The sequence below is a fragment of the Triticum aestivum genome, chromosome 6A (assembly GCF_018294505.1).
Source record: "Triticum aestivum cultivar Chinese Spring chromosome 6A, IWGSC CS RefSeq v2.1, whole genome shotgun sequence".
Classification (NCBI taxonomy): Eukaryota; Viridiplantae; Streptophyta; class Magnoliopsida; order Poales; family Poaceae; genus Triticum; species Triticum aestivum.
The window spans coordinates 539,237,254-539,243,346 of record NC_057809.1 but is presented as its reverse complement, the minus strand read 5'-3'; positions in this window follow the sequence as shown (position 1 = coordinate 539,243,346).

Here is a 6,093-nt window from a genome sequence, read left to right as displayed (position 1 = left end):
CGCAGGGCCGCGCCGCCTCGTCCCCGCCGGCGCCCCGACGCCTCTCCTCCTCCTCGGCCCCGGGTCCGGCGAGCTCCACGCCGGCCGTTGCATCCTCCTGCAGCTCCGGCGAGCCCACTCCGGTGATCCTAGAGCTACATGCACGCTGGATCTGGATCTGAGAAGAAACCCTAGGGTTGACCCCTTTTTCCTCACTAAGTCATTTTCTGTGCATTATTTTTCTAGCCTTGTTCATCGCATCATAACTCTGCATCCGTAGCTCCATTTCGTGCGTGCAATATATCAAATTGTTCGTCTAGATGTGCTCTTAATTTCATTCCATTGCATCATGCTTGTTTGAGTCCATCTTGATGCCCTAAATGCTGTTGCAAGAGTGCTATATAATGTTAGTTTCTGTTTCTTAACAGATTATGGACATTTGTCATTTTTGCCATGATTATTGTGTGCTTCCTATGAACTTGATCCCTATATGTGTTTTTGGCTATGCCATGCCATCTTTACAGGGGTGTATGCCATGTATTTTTGCGAGCAATGTGGTGACTAGCATAAGCATGCAAAGTAGCTCTCGTGATGTTGCTGATTTCAGGGACTTAGAATTCTTCTAAGTCATTTCCCTGATGTTTTTTATGCCATGTATTCATGTTGTTACAGAGTGATCCATGCCTCTTTTGAGCATGTTCAGTAAGGATGATTTTGAGATATTGTTATGTTCTATCCATCCATTTCTTTGTTTGCAATTATGGAGTACCCTAGGATGACTCAATCTTGCTCTACTTTGGCTATAAAATGGTCCTGGCAGATTGTTTACATGTTATTCAATTTTGCCAAGGTTGTTGTAGTTGATCCTTGCATGCTATGAGATGGTTATTGCCATGGTTAGCTTCTTGATCATGTCTTCTTTCTGGGTGTATGCTTAGTTTGTCATGCAATGCCTTGTGGTGAGTGCATCGAGCTCGCAAACATGCCTACGTAACTCTGTTTTTGCCATGTCCAGTTTTTCTGCTAAGTCTGAATCTGTTAATGTTTACATGGGTGCCATCATATCTTCTGATCCTTTTTGGCTTATGGTCAGTAAGGGACTTTTGTTATATGCTTTGAGTAGTTTCATGCCATGCCTTTCTTTGCCATGATATGTTCCTGTAGCATGTTGTTATCGTGCTCTAAACTTTGCTTCTTGATGTTAATTCCTAGCATGTTGTTATTTTCACCAAGTCTGTGAACCTGATATCTTTTGCACGTTCGCCATGCTTGTTTGGACCTGCTATTGTGTGATTTAGCCGTAGCTCAGTGTTCACCTTTTGTCAAGCATCTTGAGTGGATCACTGCCATGTGCTTTGTTGTTATGTTAGAGTGCAGTAGCTTAGTTTCTTGTTGCATCTTAGATGGCATCGTGCTGTTAATCGCAGAATAGTGACATTATTGTTTTGCTTGCCATTTGCAAACTGTGCATCCGATTCCAGTGATCTTTATATCGATTTCGACCGAAATCAACCCATCTTTCCAGTGGCACTCTTGGTTTTCCAAGTTGAGGCCTGGTTCAATCTTTTCCTTCCAGAGCACGCATATGCATTGCATATTACTTCCCGCATATCATGCCATGTTTTGCATCATGTTGCTTGCGCATTGCACCATGGTTGTTCCGTTTTGCTTGTGTTTTTGCCTTGGGTAGAGCCGGGAGACGAGTACGTGATCGAGGAACCCGTTGAGTACTCTTACGAGGATCAAGCTTACGTCAACTCGGAGAACTTTGCAGGCAGGATGACCATACCCTCGAAATCACTTCTATCTTTGCTTGCTAGTTGCTCACTCTATTGTTATGCCTATGCCGTGATACCTACCACATGCTATATCATGCCTCCCATATTGCCATGTCAAACCTCTAACCCACCTTGTCCTAGCAAACCGTTGTTTGGCTATGTCACCGCTTTGCTCAACCCCTCTTATAGCGTTGCTAGTTGCAGGTGAAGATTGGAGTTTGTTCCTTGTTGGAGCATGTTTATTATTGGGATATCATTATTATATCTTGTTTACTTTAATGCATCTATATACTTAGTAAAGGGTGGAAGGCTCGGCCTTATGCCTGGTGTTTTGTTCCACTCTTGCCGCCCTAGTTTCCGTCATACCGGTGTTATGTTCCTTGATTTTGCGTTCCTTACACTGTTGGGTGATAATGGGAACCCCTTGACAGTTCGCCTTGAATAAAACTCCTCCAGCAAGGCCCAACCTTGGTTTTACCATTTGCCACCTAGCCTTTTTCCCCTTGGGTTCCGCGGACTCAGTGGTCATCTTTATTTTAAACCCCCCCGGGCCAGTGCTCCTATGAGTGTTGGTCCGAAATGAGTAGACTGCGGGGCCACCTCGTGGCAACTTGAGGGTTGGTTTTACTCATAGGATGTCTCATCCAGTGTGCCCTAAGAACGAGATATGTGCAGCTCCTATCGGGATTTGTCGGCACATTCGGGTGGCTTTGTTGGTCTTGTTTTACTAGTGTCGAGATGTCTTGTGACCGGGATTCCGAGTCTGATCGAGCCGTCCTGGGAGAAGGAATATCCTTCGTTGACCGTGAGAGCTTGTGATGGGCTAAGTTGGGACACCCCTGCAGGGATTTGAACTTTCGAAAGCCGTGCCCGCGTTATGGGCAGATGGGAATTTGTTAATGTCCGGTTGTAGAAAACTTGTCAGTTAACTTAATTAAAATGGATCAACAGCGTGTGTAGCCGTGATGGTCTCTTTTCGACGGAGTCCGGGAAGAGAACACGGTCTCGTGTTATGCTTGAACGTAAGTAGTTCTAGGATCACTTCTTGATCATAGATACTCGACCGTGCTTTGCCTTCTCTTATCGCTCTCATTTGCGTAAGGTAACCACCATATATGCTAGTGCTTGCTGCAGCTCCACCTCATACCTTTTCCCTACCCATAAGCTTAAATAGTCTTGATCGCGAGGGTGTGAGATTGTTGAGTCCCCGTTACTCACAGATTACTTCCAAAACCAGATGCAGGCGTCGATGATGCCATTCTAGGAGATGCAACTGAACTCAAGTGGGAGTTCGATGAGGACTCAGGACGTTACTACGTTTCCTTTCCAGACGATCAGTAGTGGAGCCCAGTTGGGGCGATCGGGGATCTTATGCATTTGGGGTTGTCTTTATTTTGGTTCCGTAGTCGGACCTTGATTGTATTTGGATGATGTAATGCTATATTTATGTATTGTGTGAAGTGGCGATTGTAAGCCAACTCTGTACCTCTTTCTTATTCAGTACATGCGATGTGTAAAGATTACTCCTCTTGCGACATGCCTACAATGCGGTTATGCTTCTAAGACGTGCTCCGACACGTGGGAGATATAGCCACATATTTGAAACTAATTGCCGATTTGATGTGTTTTAAAAATGTACAGCCCATTTCTCATTACTAATGGGCCATTTTCTCGGCCAGCCAAATGAAAGCTCTCCTCGTCTTGAAAGATTTGCAGCCCAACAGGCCTGACAAAGCGACTTACTTGGCAAATCACAAAAAAACTGGACTGTGACCGTGGACCCAGCTGTTAGCCTCTCCACGTACAGTACTCTTCCGATGGAAGTTGTTCCTTGACCATGCCGCGCGGAGAGCACCATGGCGATGGACAACGGCGAGGCCTAGGAAGGGGACGACACGGAGCCGGGGAAGACGCGGCAGCGGAAGCCCGCGCGGAGAGGAGTACGAGGGTTCACTGGTTCGGCTGCGGTGTGAGGCTGCCGCTGATGTCTACTACACAACCTTCTTATAGACATTGTTGGGCCTCCAAGTGCAGAGGTTTGTTGGACAGTAGCAAATTTCCCTCAAGTGGATGACCTAAGGTTTATCAATCCGTAGGAGGCGTAGGATGAAGATGGTCTCTCTCAAGCAACCCTGCAACCAAATAACAAAAAGTCTCTTGTGTCCCCAACACCCAATACAATGGTAAATTGTATAGGTGCACTAGTTCGGTGAAGAGATGGTGATACAAGTGGTATATGGATAGTAGATAATAGTATTTGTAATCTGAAATAATAAAAACAGCAAGGTAGCAAGTGATAAAAGTGAGCGTAAATAGTATTGCAATGATGGTAAACAAGGCCTAGGGTTCATACTTTCGCTAGTGTAAGTTCCCTCAACAATACTAACATAATTGGATCACATAACTATCCCTCAACATGAAACAAAGAGTCACTCCAAAGTCACTAATAGCGGAGAACGAACGAAGAGATTATGGTAGGGTACGAAACCACCTCAAAGTTATTCTTTCCAAACAATCCGTTGGGCTATTCCTATAAGTGTCACAAACAGCCCTAGAGTTCGTACTAGAATAACACCTTAAGATACAAATCAACCAAAACCCTAATGTCACCTAGATACTCCAATGTCACCTCAAGTATCCGTGGGCATGATTATACGATATGCATCACACAATCTCAGATTCATCTATTCAACCAACACAAAGGACCTCAAAGAGTGCTCCAAAGTTTCTACCGGAGAATCACGACGAAAACGTGTGCCAACCCCTATGCATAGGTTCATAGGCGGAACCCGCAAGTTGGTCACCAAAACATACATCAAGTGGCATGTGGTATCCCATTGTCACCACAGATATCCACGGCAAGACATACATCAAGTGTTCTCAAATCTTTAAAGACTCAATCCAATAAGATTACTTCAAAGGGGAAACTCAATTCATTACAAGAGAGAAGAGGGGGAGGAGAAACATAAGATCCAACTATAATAGCAAAGCTCGCGATACATCAAGATCGTGCCAAATCAAGAACACGAGAGAGAGAGAGAGAGAGAGAGAGAGAGATCAAACACATAGCTACTGGTACATACCCTCAGCCCCGAGGGAGAACTACTCCCACCTCGTCATGGAGAGCGCCGGGATGATGAAGATGGCCACCGGTGAGGGATCCCCCCTCCGGCAGGGTGCCGGAACAGGGTCCCGATTGACTTTTTGTGGCTACGGAGGCTTCTGGCGGCGGAACTCTTGATCTATTCTCCGTTCTGGAAGTTTTAGGGTATATGGAGATATATAGGCAGAAGAAGCACGTCAGGGGAGCCACAGGGGCCCCACGAGGCAGGGCGGCGCGCCCTAGGGGGGTGGGCGCGCCCCCACCCTCGTGGGCAGCTCCCGTATCTTCTGACACGGGGTCCAAGTCCATCAGGTGTGTTTCCTTCCAAAAATAACTTCTCCAATTGATTTCGTTCCGTTTCGACTCCGTCTGATATTCCTTTTCTTCAAAACACTGAAATAGGCATAATACAGCAAATCTGGGCTGGGCTTCCGGTTAATAGGTTAGTCCCAAAAATAATATAAAAGTGGATAATAAAGCCCAATATTGTCCAAAACAGTAGATAATATAGCATGGATCAATCAAAAATTACAGATACGTTGGAGACGTATCAGCCGCCGCCGCAGGGCCTGGCCAGCGGTGGGAATAGTAGGGGGCGGTGAGGCCTCTGCGGCAGCACAGTCGGCCACGGGAGGCAGGAGCATGCGGCACAACCGGTGCTACTTTGGGCAGCTGGAGCAAGAAGACTAGAGGTTGAAGAAGCACTACGACCGTTGGATGGACATCGTACGGTCACTGGAGCTAGAATCGTTCATATTGACTAAGTTGACAAAGCCCTTCGTCCCCGTCAACTTAGTAGGCCCACAAGTCAGCCTCCCACCAAGGTGGGTCCCAGCTAGCCGGGGGAGTATTTATTTTTTTGTGGGTAATAAGGAGGCACTTCCAGTGGGTCCGAGCTGACAGCGGGGGGAACATTTTTTTCGCGAAATACGGTGGCCCGTCCGGTGGGTCCCAGCAGTCAGGGGGAAACGGTTTTTTCGCAAAATACTGGTGGCCCGTCCGGTGGGTCCCCACTGTCAGGTGGAGGAATAATTATTTTCCGCGTAATAAGGAGGCACTTCCTTGCGGCTGCCATGGACCCAGCTGTCAGCCTCTCCACGTACAGTACTCTTCCGATGGAAGTCGGTCGTTGACCACGTTGACCACGCCGCGCCGAGAGAAGCACGATGGTGGATGACGGCGAGGCCTAGGAAGGGGATGATGCGGAGCCGGGCAAGACGCGGCAGTGGATGC